At 36.3% G+C, this 24,462-nt stretch overlaps 1 long non-coding RNA gene across 1 annotated transcript; it reads right to left on the minus strand.

The window, feature by feature from the left end:
• Positions 1-3,998: 3,998 nt before the first annotated feature.
• LOC109163952 lies at positions 3,999-24,080 on the minus strand. Its single transcript, XR_002051363.1, has 3 exons — positions 24,068-24,080; positions 15,866-15,871; positions 3,999-4,069 (listed from the first exon to the last, which is right to left on the minus strand). It is a non-coding gene; the product is annotated as an uncharacterized LOC109163952 (long non-coding RNA).
• Positions 24,081-24,462: the final 382 nt, after the last annotated feature.

The following is a 24,462-nucleotide window of genomic DNA, read 5'->3' on the forward strand; positions in this document are numbered from 1 at the left end:
CACGTTGGACTAATGCGTTGAACTTTCTGGAATCGTCCAATGCACGGCCAACACGCGTTGGACGATGCGTTGAACTTTCTGTTGAGAATTTGTCATTCTTGTCTTTAGCAAAGGAGTAGCCCTTGAAGTTGCCAAATCATAGCCACTTGAATCACCTCATTTGGACACTCCAAACTCAAGATATGATCTAATTATCGAATTGTCGCCGGAATGTCCTATAATTGACAATGTTTTGCTCTTTTCTACAAAGGCAATCACAATTAGTCCTTGATCCTATTTTATATCAAAGTAAGCTATTCTAAGCATGTAATAGGCTTAAAGAACTTTAATTATAGCACAATATGCCTTCTAAACACCACACAAAATGTAACATATTTGGCACTTATCACTTCTTCAATTTGTTGTGTGATTTGAATACTCTCTTTGTCAACAAATCCCCCAAGTAGTTAATATGATGGGCTTATATATATATATATATATATATATATATATATATATATATATATATATATATATATATATATATATATATATATATATATATATATATATATATATATATATATATATATATATATATGGTATTAATAAAATACTTGGTAAATAGTCTTCAAAAAAAAAAATACTTGGTAAATAAATATATAGTATTATTTTGTATTATAACTTTGATATTTAATTAGAAAATAGTGTACAAAAAAATAATAGACAATGTAGTCAATATATGAATTTGAATGTAAAGAATTTTTACATTGGAAAAAAATAAAGATAATATAGCTAATGAAATTATTTCTCTTAATTAATTTATTGATAATGAATAATTTTTTTTAATAAAGACAGTGTAGGGACGATGTAGCGAATATAATCAATTGATGAATTTAAATGTAAAGAATTTTTGAATTAGAGAAAAATAAAGACAATAGAACTAATGAAATTATTTCTCTTATTTAATTTATTGATAATAAATAAATTTTATTTTGAATAAAAGCATTGTAGACACATAATTCTAAATTAAAGAAATGCATATGTATTATTTTTTGTTGTATAGTTGCGTTCAGGTGCGAATGACGCGCGTACGGTGTAATCTTGGTCTCTCACGATGGCTCTTTTGTAGCAGCAACAAACGGCAAACTGGCAAGCTCCTTCTCTCCGCTCATGGCGAAGTCTTTGGCTTGCAAGGAGACTCTATCTTAGCTCAGAGAACAGGGTGTGTTAGCATTGGATCTTCTTACGGATGGCTCAGAATTGCGAAGTGCTTTACTTTCAGACTCTACAGTCGTCTTGTCCTACGTTGGGATCATTACAGACCAATGTAGGACATCTATGTCTTTGTTTAATCATTGCTCGTTGAGTTTTATTCCTATAACGATTAATTTACATGCTCATACATTAGCATCATTAGCTTTTGATCAGGAACATTCTATGTACTGGGACTCGGTCCCTCCTGACTCTATTACTATGTTCATTCAGTAATAAATTTCTATTATTTGCTTTCAAAAAACATATATGATTAGAGTGCACTAATTATTATACTCTTGAGTCTAACCTTATAATTGTTATTTTCTGCCCAGAGTTGGCATATCCATTACGGCATCATATGATGTATTCTAAGAGATCCCCCATTTTTAATTTGTTTAATGTGGTCTTTGTTCTTGGAAAATAATTTTCACAAAACATTATTTAGGCTGATCTCGACCGATCCACTATCAAGATGTCTTCTTCTTCTTCTTTTTTTTTTTTTTTTTTTTTTTTTTTTTTTTTTGTGATGAGAAAATTTCGCAACCATTATTTTATATGTGCCCAAAAATCGAACTCTATAATGATCTTCAAATAATGCTTCACTCACTTCACCACTGTCCTTTCGAAACATAATGATATCTTTTGATGATCTGATTTGCAGTGAAATTATTGTGCTCTTAGATAGACTTGGATTGTTTGAAAGAAATCTTGTGAAAGTACGTAAGATTCACAGGCTTGTCTTGATTAGGGGTGTCAAACTTCGGTAAATTTTTAATTAACCGATCGAACCAATAAAGTTCGGTTCATCGTTTTTAACTTAACTTTTTCGATTTGGTTAATGGTTAAAGGGTTTTTAAAATTTCGGTTAACGATTAATTCAGTTCGAAATTGTCGGTTAATCGTAGATTATATATATATATATATATATATATATATATATATATATATATATATATATATATATATATATATATATATATATATATCATCTAATATGTAAAATTCCTATAAATTTGTAATGTTGTTATGATATTGTTTTTGTATATTTTCTTATGGATTTATTATTATACATATTATTTTAATTAGATTTATTATTATATGTATTATTTTTAGGATTTAATCAACCGATTAATAGAAAAACTTTAGTTCGGTTAATTCGGTAATACAAAGTTCAGTTCAGTTAACGGTTAAAGTGTTTAAAACTTGGGTTAAAACAGTTCGGTTAACCGATTGCACACCCCTAGTCTTGATATACAAAACTAAACTAATAGCAACCCCATCTATGATTTTTTGTGGGGTCCAATATGAGTTGGAAGAGAGAGAGAGAGAGAGAGAGAGAGAGAGAGTGTGTGTGTGTGTGTGTGTGCATTTTGAACTCTAAGAGATAGTGGTACATTTTAGTTTTTAAAATCAAATACTCCATAATAAGAAGTAATATGTTGATAGGAGACATTGTCCCAATAACAACAACAACAACAACAACAACAACAACAACAACAACAACAACAACAACAATAATAATAAGAATAATAATAATAATAATAATAATAATAATAATAATAATAATAATAACAACAATAATAATAACAACAATAATAATAACAATATCAATAACTATAACAATAACAATAATAATAATAATAATAATAATAATAATAATAATAATAATAATAATAATAATAATAATAATAATAATAATAATAATAATAATAATAATAATAATAATAATACTAATAATCCTTTATATAATAAAGCTATATGGTTTGGGAAATATTTAATGTTACAATTAATGCAACAACATCCTTTATTATATAAAAACAAAAAAAACAAAAAGCACAACATTTAAAAAATAAAATAGCTATATATTATATAATCATATAAAAAATATACTTTTGAAAAATAAAATAGCTATATATTATATAATCATATAAAAAATGTGTTCAATTAGAGTTTAAATTTACACCTACAAAATTTGAAATTTGCTTTCCAAATGTAATTATCTTAGTTATTATTCGTATTGTGAAAATTATAATATAGATGAAATAAAATTAAGAATAAATCAATGTAATTATGTAAATTCCCTCTATAAATTTGTTTGAATATGCACATAATTAGAGATTATATTAACCATACAAAATTATAATTTTAATTTTAATTGTAATTTTGTATTCTATAAAAATAATAAATACTTGACCAATGGAAGCTCAAAAATATTATTATATTAAATAATTTAAAATATTTTAGTTTTTCTATTTTTTATTTATATTTATAATACCATAATTTTTTTCCGTGCATCACGCGGGTGAATTACTAGTAATAATAATAACAACAACTAATACCCATTTTGGTCCCTCGACTATTAGATAATAATAGGTAATACCCATTTTAGTCCCTCGACTATTAGATAAAAGGACGTTTTTGCCCCTCTCTATAACGGTGGATGGATGACAATCTCCAAAAATATTACGAGATAGTTTCATGCTTCAATTTCTTGAATTATTTGAATGCCTTCTTTGTCAACAAATCATCTTAAAGTAGTTAATATAATTGATTTCAAACTATTTTTTATTTTTTTCTTGGTATTAATAAAATATTTGGTAAATAAATATATAATATATATTGTATTATAACTTTAATATTTAATTACAAGATATTGTAAAAAGAAGACAATGGACAAAGTAATGAATATAATTAAATAATGAAATTGTTGGTAAGGAGTCTTTAAATTGTAGAAAATAAAGATAGTATAACTAATGAAAGAGTTTTTGCACTTTTGATCCCACGACTATAGTAGCACTATCAAGATTGATTCGCGACTTTCAAACTTTGCAATCTCATTCCACAGTTAATTGTTTTTGTTGTAAAAATAGTCCTTCCAGCCAACTTTCCGTCAAAATCTCACTAAAGAAAAAGTTCCTCCCTTCAAAAAAATTAAAAATAAAAAATTCCTCATTTCAAGCAGGGATAAAATAGACATTTACATTACCTTTGCAATCTCAGACCGTTGTTGACCTCTTATTCTGACCAAAGTGCGAAAAAAAAAATCAAACAAACAAAAAAAACTCATTCGCAGATGGGTTGGTGAGATGAGAGCATATTAGGGTTCGTCTCTGGCAATTGATTTTTCGCACTTTGGTCATAATAAGAGGTCAACAACGGTCCGAGATTGCAAGGTCAATGTAAATGTCTATTTTATCCCTACTTGAGATAGAGAATTTTTTTCTCAGGTGAGATTTTGACGGAAAATTGGCTGAAAGGACCATTTTTGCAACAAAAACAATAGCCGTGGACTGATATTGCAAGGTTTGAAAGTCGCGGATCAATCAAGATAGTGACACTATAGTCGTAGGACCAAACGTGCAAAAAACTCACTAATGAAATTATATCTCATTTTTTAATTTTTTGATAATGAATCATTTTTTTTAATAAAGGCATTATAGACATCTAATTCTAAATTAAATATTGCATATACATTATTTTTTGTTGTAGCTACTAATTTATTCAGTTTAATACGAGTAATAAAGTGGATACTTACTTTTCATCCACAACAATGAAGTCATTTATTTATTTATTTTTTTAAATTTACATTTGTTGTTGAGATAAATTGTTTTGTGAGTTCCGAGTTTGTCAAAGAGAATTGCTTTAATTGTTGTCAATAGAGGATGATAACAAATCATTCGAAATATATGGTTACAATAGATATTGTTATAATTATACAGTAAAAATTAACTTATAAATTTCTTTAGAAGTTTTCATGTATTGATAAAATTATGAGAATTATGTGTAAACTTGTTCAATTGAAGTCAATGGGATGTCAATATTGTCAATTCTTTGGACAATAGTTCTACCGTTTACAGTGCAGGTATAGTTGTATGTCTGATCAACAACTTTGTAGTTAGGCCGCGCAGGTCTGACAATGATGTATAAGAATAATTTTGTCCGATAAAAAAATAATAGTACAGTAATTGTAACGTAATATATAATTATACCATTATAGAAATATATACAAAAAATATTAATACAATAATAACCTAAATCATTCAAATAATACAAATGCATAATTGAAATATTGAGTTTTGTTCTAAATAATCAAAAGAAGATTAATCAAACGAAAAAAAAAAAAAAAAAAAAAAAAAACTCAAACTAAATTTTAACATATTCATAGGATATGTTTAACAATTATACCAACTTTGATTAAGATAGGGTTTAAACCTAAGACCTTTCTTATATAAATTAAAAGGAAATTTCAATTTTGGTCCTATGACTATAGGGGTCTTGTTAATTTCAGTCTTCGACTTTCAAAAGTGTCAATTTAATACCTTGACTATGCAATTTTTATCAATTTTGATCACTCCGACCAAATTGCCGGCCAAATTCCACCGGAAAAACATAATTAACTAATTAATATTTAATCTGAAGGGCAAATTCGTCTTTTACTACCTTTCTCCCCCACTCCTCCCCTCCCTCACAAACCACCAGCCAAATCAATTATTTCCGGCGATGATGGTTAGGCCAGGATCGGCAAAGGCACTCTGATGAGAATTATACTTCTTGTGTTTCCACAATAAATTACATCTCTGTCACTCATTTCATCAAACAGCTCCCGTGCAAGTTCCATTCCAAATTCTGTATACAAATTCAGTAGTGAGTTCTGGACGGAGTTTACAGCCGAAAACCCACTTTGAATTACGTAACCATGAATCTTCTGTCCATTAAAAAAAGTTGCAAGATTTCTACAAGTCTGAACCACAAGCATCAAGGTGGAGACATTGGATTGAAACCCAGCAAGACGGAAGTGAATGCTGCTGCGAAACCATGCTTGAGCATAGATGCGTGGATGGAGGCAACATGTCCATGTGTGAAGGAGAGCGGGAGGTTTAAACAAGCTTTAAGAATGGGAGGGAATACCGAAAAGTAAAGCTGAATACCTGCCAGATTTGGACTGAAACACAAGAAGCTGTTGCCTTTTCCTATCCATGGCCTAACCACCATCGCCGGAAATAATGGATTTGGATGGTGGTTTGTGAGGAAGGGGAGGAGTGGAGGGGAAAGGTAGTAAAAAGGCGAATTTGTCCCTCAGATTAAACATTATTGGTTAATTATGTTTTTTTTTGGCGAAATTTGGCCGGCAATTTGACCGGAGTGATCAAAACTGATAAAAATTGCATAGTCAAGGTACTAAATTGACACTTTTAAAAGTCGGAGACTGAAATTAACAAGACCCATATAGTCATAGGACCAAAATTGAAATTTTCTCTATAAATTAATGAATAAGTTAAGAATAATAAATAGTTAATGGAATATTCTGTTACTAAAGTTTATTCTAACGGAATGCGTGGTTATTTAAGGGAAGAAAATAATATGATAGAGGGTAAAGAAGAAAAAATATTTTAAAAAAATACTAAAATTAAAATAATATGAAACCATTACACCAACATTTTTTGTTCCCGTTAAGAGCCTAACTTGATTGCCTCTTATTAAATTTGTATAGATGTAGATTTAATATTATCATTTTTTAATATTATTAAATTTAAATTTTAGTTTTTCACATAGGGGTCCTTTTTTTAAATTTCGACCCAAGCCTATAAAATGTTTGGATCGGCCCTGAATATGACATGTTGCAAATCACAATTATTTTCCCTAACACTTATTAGTACTGTGAAATCAAAACATTTTCATATTTGCGTTTTATTCAAAGTACATCACACGATCATAACGTTCCTCTAAGGGCTATCAAGTTAAACGAGATATATATGTTGGTTATAAACATCCGTCTGTTATTTAAATACCTAGAGTCCATGATATATAGGGGATCAATATATAATTAGGTACACTGACTGCACACTTTATGAAGATCATTTCATGGTATTAGGGCAAGATAAGCGCCCAAATTTAGTACAATGCGAAGCAATTTCATAGAATAAAAAAGATATTCAGTATTTAAATCCGCATACTAGTTAGACTAAACTAGAAGTTCATAAGATAATCGATTTGTAACATTTAGCAAATAATTTGCGAAATATATACAGGTGATCATAAAAGAGTGACTAGGTCCCATATACATTCCCCAACTTGGACGCTAGAAGTGTGGGAGACCTATCGGTGTAAAAGATAAGAATTCGCAGAAAGCTAAATCTAGTAGAAAAATTTTGCCACTCTTGAAATCTTTTAAAGAGTTATGATCTAAAGACGTTCGTCCGGAAGGTGAAAAACTCAAATCTCAGTAAAATTATAGGTGCACTAAATAATCATAATACTGCGGAATGACCAGATGTAAATATCTTTGAGAAATGGCTAGAATATGGTTGACTTAGTTGTCGATGGTTATTGATAACATAATTGCCTTTATAATTGCTCATATTATATAACAATCTAGATCCAGGGTTAGGTGCCAGAAGCGCCCTGGCTGATTAATATATAAAGGAGCAATTAAGGCATACCTCAACTCGCAGAAAATGTATTATCTGTATAACACGTACACCATTGAATGTTAACCTTGTAGGTTACAAATGGGTGTTTGTACAAAAGAGAAATACAAATAATAATGTGGTAGTGTGATATAAATTGAGACTAGTAGCTCAAGAGATTTATGCAGAGACCTAGAATTGATTTTGTTCAATTATACTCTCTCAAAATGTATCACACTAAGTTTTGCTACATAACATCATTGACAATAAATAATAGATTTAGATATGTAGTTGATGAATGTCACGATCGCGTACTCACATGTAATTAAATGCTAATATTTATTTGAAAAGTCTCTAAATGATTAAAAACTCTCAGAGTGAGAAAAATGAAGATGACAACATGATAGTATTAAATAACAAAAATCTTTATATGACTTAAATAATTAATAATTGGTTGAGTGTTTTTCCTCCTAAAGAAGGATTATGCAAATAATATGTGCCATTATGTGTGCATTAAAGAGTTGCTAATTGAGTTACTCTGTATTTGTTTATTATCGTAGTCTATGTTAATAGTATAAATATTATTGAAATACATAAAGAGCTTGATGATATTGGCTCATGCCTAAAGACGAAGATTGAAATAAAAGACATGAAAAATAAAGTATTGCTTCGACATTCATATCGAGTACCCTCAATTCGATACACAAGTTAGTCTACCTTTAAAAACATCTTAGAGATATTTGTAACACCCCCAATTTTCAGCATAATTTAAAACCATTAAAGCTTACGAAATAAAGATAAATCTATCATTAATACCCAAAACAGAGCGGAAGCTAAACATAAGTGTTGGGGTGTTATGCCACATCTAAGCTTGAGAACCTAGATGAACAGGCTAAAACTAACTAAACAAAGCATAAACCATAATCATTATCCAAATACAAGCATGACTCACGGGCCGTCTAACTAAGCTAGGAACCGTAGCTCCATCTAGCGCACTCTTGGCCAACTAATCAGTACCTAAAAAACATGCTGTATCACAACCGTTAGCGAATAATGCTAAGCAACCCACTCCCACGCGTTGAGTACAATAAGTAAATAAATATAGGAAACCATTTTGAGAATTGGGAATACATAGATATAGTCCTACATGACTCTAGCTTCAAAACCAGGAATAACACTTAAGATACATGAACCGACTTAACACGACAAGGCACATGAAGACACAAGCATGCAAACTATGACCACAAGACAAGACGACAATAAGACTCAACAATAACAAACAACAACAAACACGTCCATGTTCCAACCTTATACCAAGTTCCAACCTTTACGCCTCTCCAACCTTATAACAGTTCCAACATATACCTCCAGGCCACCCTACACACCACATCCTTATCCCTCTGGAGCACCGCATGCTCCCCGCCTACATAACCGCCAACAAGACCATCGATCTCTTAGCATCCGCGATGCCATTAAATCACACACAGGTACCGCAGTACCATCACACACAAGCACGCGCAGTGCATCAAACCGCCAACATATATTTTCCGTCAATCTCATATCTTTTATCATCACGGACAACAACACAATAAACAAGACTCAACAACGACTTCATAAGGGGATAATCGAGGAATGGGCACATCATGCACATTGACTCTCAACAACAAGTGGCCTCAAGGCGACCACAAGACTCATAAAGACCACTATAGACCAAACTTTGACACCACACGAAACAAGTATGGACCACATGCAAAGACACGACTCACAATTCACATTACGGTACTTAAGACATCGTACTAGACTCACAAACCTCAAACGGGGTACAACGGGGCACGGAGAAACAACCAACGGAGACCAACAAAATACCCCACCGCCCGTACCAGCAGGCGGTACGGCGGGATGACATCCTCCTGCCGAATTTCCCGCCGGCGGACTACCCTGTTCCAGTGGGCAATCCGGCGGGTGGTCGTCCACCTGCCGGCCACCCGCTGGAACGGTGGCTAGTTCCGGCGTGTGGTCGAGTGGGGGTTCATCCCCCCACCGACTACCTACTGGAACATATGCTTCTTGGCATTTTTCCCATCCCGGGAATTCCTCAATTTTACCCAAAATCAAGTCCAAACACCCCCAAACACATATCAACAACAATAGGGACTTGAACACGTAGAATAAGACAAGAAACAACACAATTGAACCCTAAACGCAAACTCTAAACATGCCAAGACTCAAGGATAAACACATAATGGTTCAAGAGCATCAAGAACATCAAGAACCCATCATATAAAACCCTAAAGACAAGCTCTAAACATAATTAAACACAAGAACATGCAAACAACCACACAAGATCATCAAGAATCATCAAGAATAACAAGAATCCACATCATAAATCCTAAAGACAAGCTCTATCAAGGCATAATTACAAGATCACACATACAATCATTCAAAGGAGCCAATCAATAAAAGATAGCAAGGAAAATAGGTTTTGTAAGACATGGGTTACCTCGTAGATTTAATTAAACTTCTTACGAATTCTAGGATCTTTCCTCAAGGTCCTCTTCCTATCAATCTTTCCTAGGCTTGGTGACGGAGAATTCTTTGTCTGAATTCTGGGAGGGGATTTTCGAGTGATGGGGGGGGGGGGATCGGAGGGAAAGGGGTCTAAAGGCTTTCTAGTTCCTTTTATATAGGTTTAGGACTTTTAATTAGAATCTGATTAATGCTGGGCCCAACTTCTTTATTCTAACGGGCTTTAAGGCTTTAATATAGACAAGGATCCACAATCCTCTATGGACCACACCAATTAATTAAGGGACTCTATCTAAATTAAATCCTTTCCAACTATTCTTTAGCGGAATTAATTAAATAATAAATCTGAGTTTAAAGGGCGTAACACGGGGTGTTACGCTCTTCCCCCCTAACAAGAAGCTTCGTCCTCGAAGTTTAGATTCACGAGGCTGACTAAAGCCTAGCGCCGGACTAAAACGACTTACCTGGCCCTAACTCTAAGTACGCAAGGTAAGGGATAACTAAAGTACCTGGAGTGAACAATTTGGGGTAATGTCCCCTCATCGCATCTTCCAGCTTCCAAGTTGCCTCCTCGGTCCCGTGGTTGGACCATAGGACTTTTACCATCTTTACCGACTTCCTACGGGTTTCCCTTCACTTGGTATCTAAGATCCTAACGGGTCTTTCCTCATAGGTTAAAGTCTCATCCAAACACACTACTTCAGGTTGAAGGACATGAGTAGCGTCGTGCACGTACTTCTTTAGTTGAGACACATGGAAGACATTGTGTACGCGTTCTAATTCGTCAGGCAATGCTAAGCGGTTCGCCAGATTTCCCACCCTTTCCAAGACCTCATATAGACCAATAAACCGGGGGCTTAACTTTTCCTTTTTTCCCAAGCCTCATCACTCCCCGGGTGGGGGAAATTTCTAACCAATCCTTTTCTCCTACTTGAAATTCGGCCGGTCTCCTCCCCAAATCGGCATAAGACTTTTGGCGATCTTGAGCCGTTTTCAGCCTTCCCTAAATATACTTGATCTTCTTGATCGTGTCTTGCAAGTACTGAGGTCCTAAAGTCACGGGGTTAACGGTACCTTCCTAGCATAAAGGGTTCCTACACTTTTGGCCATACAAGGCTTTGTAGGGTGTCATACGTATACTCGCATGATAGCTATTATTATATGAGAATTCAATTAAATCCAGGTGCTCTTCCCACGATCCCTGGAAGTCTAACATGCAAGCCCTTAACATATCTTCAAGGGTTTGAATTGTTCTTTCCGTTTGGCCATCGGTTGTGGGGTGGAACGCGGTGCTCAGTTTTAATCTTGTCCCCTGCTGATTGTAGGGATTTCCAAAACTGAGATAGGAACCTTGAGTCCCTATCCGAAACAATGTCTCGCGAAACCCCATGGTATTTTACCGCTTGGCTAACTGGTTCATTGTCCATGTTTCCTTCATGGCAATGAATCGTGCTGTCTTGGTCAACTAGTCTACAATTACCCATATCTTGTCTTTACCCGTCCATGTCACAGGTAAACCTCCCACAAAGTCCATAGAGATGGAATCCCACTTCCCTTGAGGTATTTCTAGTGGTTGCACTAGTCCCATGGGTTTACATCTCTTAGCTTTTACCTTTTGGTAGTTCAGGCATTTAGTCACAAAATTCGCCACTTCTCCCTTCATGTTAGGCCACCAAAATTGTTTCTTTACATCCTTGTATAGTTTATCACCTCCGGGGTGCACGGAGTATGGTGAACTGTGTCCTTCTTCCAGGATTTGTGTCTTAAGGTGCTCGCACATCGTGGGCACACACCACCGTCCTTTATAATGAAGGCTGCCATCGCCAAACAACTCGAATGATCCCTTTCTCCCTTCCGCTATGCTGAGCCTTATTTTATTTAACTCGGTATCTTGCAGCTGCCCGTTCTTAATTTCCTCAAACAATGTGGGAAGGATCCTCATGTTGAGTAATTGGATCTCCCTGCCCACGTGTCCCTGTTCTACCACTTCCAGGCCCATTCTCTAGAATTCCTTGCACATCTCATCCTCCAAAACCCACGTGGTGTTAAGGGAATGATTCGTTTTTCTACTTAGTGCATCCGCCACCACATTAGCTTTTCCCTCGTGGTATTGGATGTCCAAATCGTAGTCTTTTATGAGTTCTAACCACCGCCTCTGTCGCATATTTAGATCCTTTTGAGTGAAGATGTACTTTAGGCTCTTGTGGTCAGTGTAAATTTTGCATTGTACCCCATACAGGTAGTGCCTCTAAATTTTCAAAGCAAAAACCACAGCTGCTAATTCCAAGTCGTGGGTGGGGTAATTCTCTTCATGGGTTTTGAGTTGCCTAGATGCATATGCGATCACCTTACCGTTTTGCATCAGTACGCAACCCAAGCATTTCTTTGAGGCATCACTGTAAACTTCGAACCCTCCTAACCCGGATGGCAGCGCTAATACGGGTGTTGTCGTCAACCTTTCCTTCAACTCTTGGAAAGCCAAGTTACAATCCACATCCCACTAGAAGGGAATTTCCTTCTTCATGAGCCTCATCATGGGATGGGCCACTTTAGCGAAATCAGGCACGAACCTTCGATAATACCAGCCAATCCGAGAAAGCTTCTAACTTTCGCAACTGTCGTTGGTGTTGGCCAACCCTTAACTGCTTGGATCTTTACTGGATCCACTATGATTCCTTTCTTGGTCACTACGTGGCCTAAGAACGCCACATTGTCCTTCCCGAATTCACACTTGTAGAGTTTGGCATATCATTGTTTTTCCCTTAGCGTTTGCAGCACCGTCCGGAGGTGTTTCTCGTGTTCTTCATGATTCCGAGAGTAGACCAAGATATCGTCAATAAACACAATCACGAAATCATCTAGATAGGGACGAAACACGCGATTCATGAAGTCCATGAACACAGCGGGGGCGTTAGTCAACCGAAAGGCATTACGGTGAATTCATAGTGGCCGTATCGGGTTCGGAAAGCCGTTTTTGGAATGTCCTAGTCGGACTACCTTCACTTAATGGTACCCGGACCTCAAGTCAATCTTTGAAAATAAGCCCGCTCCCTAAATCATCGATTCAAGGGAGGGGGTACTTGTTCTTTACTATGACTTGGTTTAACTCTTTATAGTCGATACACAGTCGCATACTCCTATCTTTCTTCTTTACGAATAGCACCGGGGCTCCGCACGGCGAAGTACTAGGGCGGATGTAGCCTTTATCTAACAAGTATTGTAATTGCCCTTTTAATTCTTGCATCTCTTTTGGTACCAGTCTGTAAGGAGACTTTGATATAGGGGCACTACCTGATACCAAGTCCACTGTGAAATCCACTTCCCTAGGTGGAGGCATACCAGGGATCTCCTCGGGAAAGACATCCGTGAATTCACTAACTACGAGGTTTGATTGTTGTTCATCACTCTTGGCATCCAGGTCTTCTACGATGCACAAGAAGGCCTCACCCCCCTTAGTTAAGTACTTCTTCATCTTATCATGGATACTAATTTAACTTCTGGGTTTTTGACTGAGCCGCGATAGGATACCCGTTTCCAAGATTTGGGCTTTGAATTGCCCCAGCCAATCCATCTCCGAAATTACTTGCATATCGTCTAGTCCAAACTGGATTAAGTCACTAGGTAATTCCACTCCGCCTATGGTGATCATAATATTTTTGAACATGCGGTCACATTTCAGCACCTCTCCGGATACTACCTTGACCCTTAACTGTACGCTAGTGCTTGTTGTCAACCCGAGTCTTGCTGCAAACTCAGCTGCTTTGAACGAGTTGGTGGCTCCCAAGTCAAATAACACGATGACGGGCACGGAATGCACAAGGAACGTTCTGGCCACCACATCACTGTCTCCAATTCGGGCTTTACTCATAGCAAGAATTCTTCCCTGGATAACTCCAGTTTCGTCCCTCGAGGCTTGAACCATTGACATGCCTCGATTCTGAGGTGGAATGATTCTAGCTACCTTTGGTTTGTTTGGAGGGGTCACTATGTTTCCCTTGACCTTTCTCTTAATTGATTCGGGAAATCCCCGAGGGGTGTGTTGTATTCGATAGAGCTCGCCCGCCTTGGTGTAGGCTTCGTTGAGGGTTCTTGGTTTGCTCACGGTTAAGGCCTTTCTAGCCCCGAAGTCGAGTCCCACAACGAATTTCTCTACTTTGGTCGCCTCTGTAGGGACCAACACGTGAGCGAAACGAGCCAGTTCCAAGAATCTCTTGTGGTATTCTACCACTGTGGCGAATCCCTATTGTAAGTGAAGGAATTCTTTGTACGTGGCTGCTCTTACGTGCGCGGGGTAAAAGCATTCTCGTAGTTTGGTCTTTAGGGCTTCCCAATTGAAACTCGGTTCTTGCCTAAAGGCCGGTCCCTCATGGATCCACCATAAGTCGGCCTCGTGCCCAAAGTAGAAGGTTGTCAACTTGACTTGATGCTCCAACGGGCAATCCACTACTCCAAAGATCTTATCCAACATCCGGATCCATTCCTCGAGTATTGCCGGATCTTCTTCTCCGGCGAAGATAGGGGGACGATGGTTTGACACTTAGCGGGAAACAACGCGGTTTCCGTTCGGTGGCGGACGGTTGTTGTTGTTAAGGAGGTTGTCACTCAGTGCCTGTGCGATCTGAGTTAATTGATGCAAGTTCTGAGCCAACTGTTCATTAATCGGTGTCTCAGGGGTCCTTGCATGGTTTATTGGTGGTGTCATCTTAGATTCTACAGGGTTAACATCGGTTATAGATGTGGGTTAGGAGCAGGCACCCTTACCTGGCGTCTTAATTACAAGAATAAAAGCTAGACAGAGAGCAAGCATAGGATACTTTTAACAGAAAGCGATAAATAAACTCACAAGCTCACCGTGCATCCTAAAATCTTCTTAACCTAAGTACTTAAACACCTAGTGATTCCAACTTAACATCTTAAAGTCTTATCCTAAAGGCATTATCCTAGGATCGAACTTAGGCTCTAATACCAATTGTAACACCCTCAATTTTCAGCATAATTTAAAACCATTAAAACATACGAAATAGAGATAAAGCTATCATTAATACCCAAAACAACAACAACAACAACAACAACAACAACAATAATAATAATAATAATAATAATAATAATAATAATAATAATTATAATAATAATAATAATAATAATAATAATAATAATAATAATAATAATAATAATAATAATTATTATTATTATTATTATTATTATTATTATTATTATTATTATTATTATTATTATTATTATTATTATTATTATGTAATGCAGATATGTAACACAATATGTAAAAATAAATGAAGCGCCAAAATAAGTACACAGTTAAATTTGAAAACGCAGTTGGAGAACACCTCCTAATCTGCGGGGCCAAGCCCAAAAACTTTTTAATTAAAGATCAACCCACGGTTTTTACAATTACAATGCTCAATGAATTACAAAATTAGGTCTACCACCTATTTATACATTGACCTCATAAGCACAACTCCACGAAAAAGTATACAATACAATTTGAACAAATTCTACAAATTAAACAAACTGTAACCAACCTGGATTTTTAACACAGTTTGTACTGAATAACGTGAAGCTACATTTTCTCGATAGTACACCAATCCTTCCCGTTTTTGAAGTTCCCTTGTAGCGTCTTTCAAACAATCATTTTTAGCACATTAGAGAATGATATTGCTTTTTTTTCCCGTTTTGAAAACTTTGCTCTCTACATTATAATGTCTTCTATTTATATTGTTGAAATCTTCTTTTGTCCCTTGAATCACTGCTACAATATTTCCACTAACCCATGTTAATTTCATTACCAATTCCCACTTCTTCCACACAAATAACCGCACACTTCTTTTGTAATTATATCCCACATTATGCACACACATACACCACTTGTAGGGGTGTCAAAGTGGGCCAAAGCCCGCGGGTTAGCCCGCACCCGCCCCGCAATGGGGCGGGTTAGGGCCGCAAGAAATTAGGATTGCGAAAATGCGAGCCTAACGGGCATGGTCCGCGGAGGGCCAGAGCCCGCGCGGGTTGCGGGCCAGCCCGCGGGCCACGCCATATTTAAAAAATAAATAAATAAATTATATATAATATCTATTTTTAAAAAAATCATATATATAATATCTTAATTCTTAGGCAATGTTTAGATCTAACTATCTAAGAGTACGCAGAAGGGGAGAAATCCAATAATTCAATAATCCTTCGCCAATTCTTAATTCAATAATTCCTAGAGTACGTAGTTCTTCGGTTCTCCCGTCTCCATCCGCCTCCAACTCTATCAAATAATTACTAAAACTAAATCATCAATTCATACATATTTATGAATTACTAAATAGCCTCCAAGTCAAGCAAACATACATATTTATATATGTATTATACACAGACGGGAATTGTAGAGGGAAAATCTGAAGCCGAGAGAGAAATTGAGTGTGCTGTTGAACCCTAGCTTTGATCACCCTTCTATAGTCCTACTGAACGTGCGGTATCGATCCAGGATATTTGGGTGAGGTTTATGGATTTTATGAAAGTTTCCAGTGCCATATTTCAAGCGGTTTTAACATGTTTCTATACTATTTAATGTTTTTTTTTTTAAATTTAAGTGATGGCCCGCGAGACCCGCAAACCCGCATGGGGCGGGCTTGGGTTGTATAGTTCCAAGCCCGCGGGCTTCGCGGGCCGGCCCGCCAAAGCCCGCTAAATAAAAAGCCCGCGGTGGGGCGGGCCGGCCCGTATTGACACCCCTAACCACTTGTTTGTCCATAATCCATGCTTGTTTCCACATCCACATGTTTCTTGGATCTAATGCCAACTAACTAATATATATATATATATATATATATATATATATATATATATATATATATATATATATATATATATATATATAAAAGGTTGCATTCACATGCAAACACCCTTAAAATACAAACATGTGAACATATAACGTACACATACCTAAATGCAGGTATGCACACATCCAATGTAGTATGCATGTGTGAATCCACAGTATTTTGGCCGACGTGCACACATCCATGAACGGCAGTGCACACAGGCGGGCAGCACACAAAATCATAAAAACTAATCACAACCTTAGATACCCAAAATCCAATGATCCAAAAATGTTTGCACGTTTGTATACAACAAAATCTCCCCATCAATTCATATACACATCAATTTCTCCCACTTAGTTCATATCATTGTAACGTTTTCCTTTTTAAAACATAATGAATGGTGCAAGTTTATGGTCATTAAGTAGGAGCCAATTAAGTGTTGTAACGGTTGTAATGGAAACCGTTACAAAGTCTATATTGATGGGATATAGACTATAAATGGACAGGTCCCCCACTGCACAGATTACTGTCATTTTGACATTTTATACACCATCCTTTGAATCTGTGAGAAAGTGGGAGACACCCTACTGTACAACTACAACAACCACCAAGGCAGTTCACAGCAATCCAAGGCAATCTACTGAAAAACAACTATAGCTGGAGGTTAGTTTATATTAAAATTGCTTACATTTGGTATCAGAACCTGTTTTATCTCTACCTAGTTGTTCAAACTGCCTATGTTTTAGCAAAGAAAAATAGAGCAAATATTGATGCATATTCATATCCTGTTGATTACATCTTTCCAGTAATTGTATACATGTTTATGAATATGCATATGAACATTTGTGTGTGTGTGTGTATATATATATATATATATATATATATATATATATATATATATATATATATGTGTGTGTGTGTGTGTGTGTGTGTGTGTGTGTGTGTGTGTGTGTGTGTGTGTGTGTGTTTCGTAATATGTTTTAAGAGAAATTTACATATGAATTTGCATATGAACATATTTGCACATATGTTACCATGTATGCATTTAGGAAAGTATATACAAAATTCATATGATATATTTTCTTTCGAAACTACAAATGTAAAAATAAAAATAAAAATGAACCTGTTGTTGTGGAGAATTTATCTTCTCCGATTCTGATCAGATCGCTCGCCGGCGACTGTGTAACGGTTTTAGATGGTCGTCGGTGCGCCATTTTCTCCGGTGATTAGCGTAGAGGACAGGTGGTGGCGGCGAAACTGGTTCCCGGCGACGTCGCTGCCCCTCTTTCCTCTTCAGGCAACGACCGATGACAAGGCTAGGTTGGCTCGGCGTTGGCGTTGCATCGAAACGGCAGCAGTGGCAGAGCTGGTTTGGCCGGCGACGGTGGCAAGCGGTGGAGAAAGGTGGTGACGGCTTTGCTAGCCCTCGGCTTCTGGCCCTCTCCGCTTTGTCGGTTTCTCTGATCTTTCTCCATCGATCGTGTTTTTTTTTTCTTTTTTTTTCGGCTGCTGGTTTGGAGATCTGAAGATGCCAACTAGGGTAGCTATTTTGATTGAGAATTAAGTTTTGGGTTGATGGAGTATTAATTTGGTTTGGGCCTGAGTTCATATAAATTATTAATTGTTTAAATTATTTTGGGCCTGAAATTTGGATGTTTTTATTGTCCTTATAATAAAATTTTTATTTAAATTATAATTTGAATTTGAATTTTATTATATAGTACGCTCATATGTTTTAAATTGCTATAATGTTTGTGCAATTTATTTGTTTCATATGAGTTTATATATTTGTAATATGCATGTTATGTCCAATTAACATAATATTTAGTTATTTTAATTATGCGATTTATATTTTATGCCTTAGAAATGAATGTTTAGGAATTTATTAAACTCCTTAGTATTTGGACTTTTGTAGTGTCTTTTAGGAGTTTGTTGAATTCCTTAGTACTTGGACTTTAGCATATTGCGGTTATAGTAGTACATAAGGTTTAGTACGACTACGGTAGTGCCTGAAGGTTAGCACATTAAGTTCAAAACTTCACCTATTCTTAAAGCCTTTTTCCAAACCGTGAACATCAAAGTTTTGAATAAACCCTTCAAAACAGTTATGCTATAATATGAGAATACATGAACCGGGGAAAATTTCTTGGGAAGAAAACTAGAATAGCCAATATGCTACTAGTTCCCTTGGAATCCTACTCTGTCTAAGGAGTTGGTATTTAACCGAGTTTCATCTCGACCAACTTTACTGGGATTATACTTGGTAATTGCTTATCATGTTGAGTACATAGTTTGTTTTGTTAAATCTATGCCGATGTGATAATACAAATTTAGTTAATTAAGGAGTAGCCACAACATCCTTAATTTAATTAAAATTGTATATCAAGCTTTTTCAAATCACATAAAGTTTAGACATAAATTGTGATTAATTATATGTAATATAATGAAATTTAGCCCACATACAATTTTGTTATATTTGTATGGTTAATCAGGATCAAAAATACCAAACTATGATCATAATTTAGCCCACAGGCATTTATGTATCGGCATATAGTCCTTGGTAGTTTTATCGTTGAGAATAGAAATTCAACCTTGTTCCCATCCCATTTCTATACTAAAATTTTCAAAGGTCCCTTTTGCTTAAAAATTTAGCCCACAGACAATTTTTATGGCATTTGGATCTTTGACATGCATCATTTACATTGGTAATGTATGCAATTCAGTTATTTCTATGCCTCAAAATTCTAATCCAAACCATTACCTTTACAGCATCTCAATCTGTTACTCATACTGATTTGAACATCGAAGTTCCCGAACTTAGGGGTGACAACTACAAAATTTGGAAAGAAAGGGTTCTTCTTAGTTTAGGGTGGAAAGACTTGGACATTGTTATCCATAACGAGAAACCACCGATCCCCACTGAAGACAGTACCCAAGATGACATTGCACTATATGAGCGATGGAATAAGTCCAATTGGCTTAGTACAATGTACATCAAGGCGAAAATATATGTTGGTCCCAAAAGGATGGCGAGAATTCTAGAGGGGGGGGGGGGGGGTGAATAGACTTCTCTAACTTTTTACAAATTTTACAAAACACACAAGGCAAAAACACTTTGGTAATTTCAACTCTAAATAACAAGCATAAACAATGCAAGTTATACAACTTAGAGTGTGCAGCAGAAAGATAGCGGTAAAGTGTTATGCTTGATTGTGTAGTGCTCAAAGAGAGATTCTAAACATGCAACACGTTAGATACACTTGATATGACTTAAAGATGATGTATGTAAATTTTGGCTTGCATGCGAACGAGGGAACTATCAAACCCAGATAGCTAAAGATATGCGATAAATCGTAATCAGGTTACTTCACAGTTAGAATAAGCATGCACAAAATAAATGAGCATTAAGTAAAGAGAGAGAGAGAGAGAGAGAGAGAGAGAGAGAGATTTATAGTGGTTCGGAGATGGTGTAATTCTCCTACTCCACTCTTCTCCTTTCACTCCAAGGAGGAAATTCACTATTCTTTGATCACCCAGATACAATAATGAATCAGTGTCCACCGACACTTCCCGAGTGCTTCGCACAAAGCTACACTCCACCAAGGTTTTTCACAAGCTCCTCTTGTTACTTCGCCTTCCTCGAGTACTTCGCACCAAGTTGTACTCCTACACCACGAGAACTACACACAAAGTTACGCTCTCACAGGGTTTTCACAAGCTCCTCTTGTTACTCTACCCTTTACAACGAGTGCTACACACAAAGCTACACTCAACCAGGGTTTTTCACTCTCTCTAGTTACTCCGCCCTCTTTCTACACTCAGTAGAGAAGATTACAAAGAAATAAAATATTTCTCTCTCACTCAGACTTGAATATTGTTCTATGAAGCTCTGTTTCCCCCTTTTTGGCTAATTAGAAATATTGCTCTGCTCTTGTTTTCGGGGTCTCAACTGCTCTGTTGTGAATCGCTGCTTGTCTTCAAGTCTGCTTGACAATTTATAGCCAATGAAAGCTATTTGCCCGTTGATAAAATTTCGATCTTGATCGTCCATCTTCGTATGTAGTTAATCAAAATAAAGTTGTCAATTTGATCTGCAACGTTAGGCAGTAGTCATTCGTCTTTTGTCAGACAATTTGAATATTTTGCCCGTTGCCGTCTCTTGAAATTTGTAGCCTCCAAAATTTGAATAAGTTAGGCGTGGCTAGCTTGACATTTCTTGTCCTTCATAAATGTTCTGACATATCAATTTGATCAAATAATTCATCTGCTGATTCTTGCTTGAGTATGAAAATATATCTCCGTGAATCAGCCTCCTTCGAGCGTCTCCGGTTCCATTTGAAAACATAATGAATGGTGCAAGTTTATGGTCATTAAGAAGGAGCCAATTAAGTGTTGTAACGGTTGTAACGGAAACCGTTACAAAGTCTATATTGATGGCATATAGACTATAAAAGGACAGGCCCCCCACTGCACAGATTACTGTCATTTTGACATTCTATACACCATCCTTTGAATCTGTGAGAAAGTGGGAGACACCCTACTGTACAACTACAACAACAACCAAAGCAGTTCACAGCAATCCAAGGCAATCTATTGAAAAACAACTATGGCTGGAGGTTAGTTTATATTAAAATTGCTAACAATCATATGTCTCACCTTTTTGAAAAACAGCAGCCAAAGGTAACGTAACCATAGCAAGAAGTATTGAACAATGCAAAACCAGTCAGTTAAGAGCATGCAATTGATATAATGTAGATAAAATATGAAATTGGAGAGGTGCACAATGGGAGTATAGTAGAGGTAAATCAACACTGGAAAGTTTTTACACTGGACTATTCTCAGGTCCATTTGGATCCATTTTAAGTACCAGGTAGCCCTCTTCCATGTAATCAGTGGAGAGGTTTACAATGGGAGTATATGAGAGGTATATCGACACTGGAAAGCTTTCCCACCAGACTCTTATCAGGGCTTTGTGGATCCATATTAAGTACCGGGTAGTCCTCTTCCAGGTAATCAGTTTAAGGAACACCGAACACTAGATAGCTTTCACTCTGGGCTGTTCTAGGGTTCTTTAAAACCGTAGCAGACATCGGATAGCCCTCTTCTAGTTAACGAAGCGTTATACACTAGACAACTTTCACTCTATTCTAGGGTCTTTTAAGAACCGTAGTAGACACCGAGAAGCCCTCTTCTAGGTACACAGGATAAGTATGCACCAGTTCAATAATGTCATATAAAGCTCAAGAGTAATATGTGTAGTCGGAGTGGAGAGACAAGAACAAGAATTATTTATTGATAGTGAAATGCGCAGTGGACAAAAATGGGCAACATCTAATTCAATCTTGTTTAGAGTGGAGCCAATAGGATAAACTATCCACATACTATTAAAAAATGCTCTAGAGGAAAGACTTGCAAAGTGAACAACACTATTGCTTAAAGCGGAACATTACCAATGAGCGGATCCTCAATAGAATTTGTTAGGAATACTCCTGTAATTAGATTTTGATTATACCAAGCTTAGGAACTTAGACCCCTAATTCGTTTTAAGTTTTCAAGTCTCAAACCCGAGTTATCTAGATATCAACTTGTGGTACTTAGTATGTATAAAGAACGAGTTGAATCGTCCTATGTAACAAATCACCAGTAGTCAGCAAGGTCGAATCAAGACAGGAAGAGTTGAAGACTTGAAGATTTTGAAGTCCAAAAGGTTACAAGAGACCGAATCATGGAAGGGTCCATCTTTTGAGGTATGTCAAGGCCAAATGATTAATAAAAGGTCATTCGTTGATTATTTGGATGATTGGAAAAGTCAACCAATCAAGAGTGCACACGAGTTGATCTCCATATCAGCAATTTGTGAGAACTAGCCAGAGACATCCTCTGAGCATGAATAGTTCATAATCTCGTATGTGGGATATTTGTTTGGGACAAAAGGAGTCCTAGGAACAAATCCCTAAGTCAAAATATCATAAATGCCTTGTCCTTTTGCGTAGTGATAAGTGACAAAACTGTCAGCACACTTCATCAATCAACGGCTAAATAGTACAGACACCCACATGCACTCTTTATCCTAAGGTCTCTACCCACTGGATAATAGGGTGTTTGAAATTTTGTCTTCCTCTCCAACAGAACAAAATTCACCCGTATAAATAGCTTACCCTCTCAAGGATGAGAACACACAACAACAAGTCTGAAAATCATCTAGTTACAAGCTCATCTAGTTCTCATAAAAAGCTTGAGAATGCAGTGCAAGAGAGAAAAGTTCTCTATTCTTTATCTAGATTCAAAGGAAGCTTGAGCTACATCATCATCTTCATTCAGTTCATGCCAAGCTTCTCAGCTGGGGGAAAAAGAAAATCATCACATCATCTTTCCTCTAATTGGATAAATAGATAGAGGCGGAGTAGACTGGAGATAGTCAAAATACCTATATCTTGATATTGTGTCCAGGTTTGTGTCAAGGAACAATCTTTGAGTGGCTTTGTACTAAGAAGATAGTGCAAACCTTCACCAGTTGTGAAGTAGAGTGGAGTATGCTTAATTAACAGCCGAACCACTATATAAATCTCTCTCTCTCTCTCTCTATTTTTCACACTGCATTCATCTCTTCATCACATTTCTTATTGCATTCTCAATCATTTATCTAAGTAAGAACTCGTGCAAAGAAACTCAAAAAGGGGTAAACTTTTTCCGTTGTGCATTTAAACTCTTAACAAGTTGTTAAGCTATCGGACTTAACGATTCGTCATAAAATTCAAAAATCCAAGGAATCTATTCACCCCCCCCCCCCCCCCCCCCGCTCTAGATTTGTCTCCTCATTCTTCGGGACCAACAAGTGGAATCAGAGTAGTTTCCTTGACCGGTAAACGCTTTGTGTATACTACCTGGTAGATCCCAGTTCAAAAGTATCTAAAATCTATTTTTCATCTTTACACAAACTTTTCAAAATGGAGAATCATAACCATCATTCTAGACCTCTTGCTTTCAATCTTGCTAAATTTGATGACTGGAAAATTCTTATGCAGACTCATCTTTCATCCATACATGATGAAATGTGGGATGTGATAACTGATGGACCCATAACTATCATGATGGTAAATACAAACAAGATTGCTGAAGGCCCAGATGCGCATGAGATGATTCCCAAGCACACCTACATATCAGAAGAACTTACACGAGTAAATCTGAACAATGTGGCCTGAGACATTCTTAATAAGTCACTGGACGAATCATTATTTCCAAGGGTTAGAAAGTGCAAGACCGCCAGAGACATCTGGGAAATCCTCATACAAATAGGAGAGGGTGATGAAGAAAGAACAAGTTAACAATAACTATGAAGAGATTTGAAGATTTCAAGATGAATCCCAGTGAATCTATCAGTCAAATGGAGACCTGATTTATGAAGCTTCTTAGCGAGATCATAGACATTGGGAAGGTGCCAAGCCAAAAGGAGATTAATTTGAAAATACTTC

The sequence above is a fragment of the Ipomoea nil genome, unplaced genomic scaffold (assembly GCF_001879475.1).
Source record: "Ipomoea nil cultivar Tokyo-kokei standard unplaced genomic scaffold, Asagao_1.1 scaffold3054, whole genome shotgun sequence".
Taxonomy (NCBI): domain Eukaryota; kingdom Viridiplantae; phylum Streptophyta; class Magnoliopsida; order Solanales; family Convolvulaceae; genus Ipomoea; species Ipomoea nil.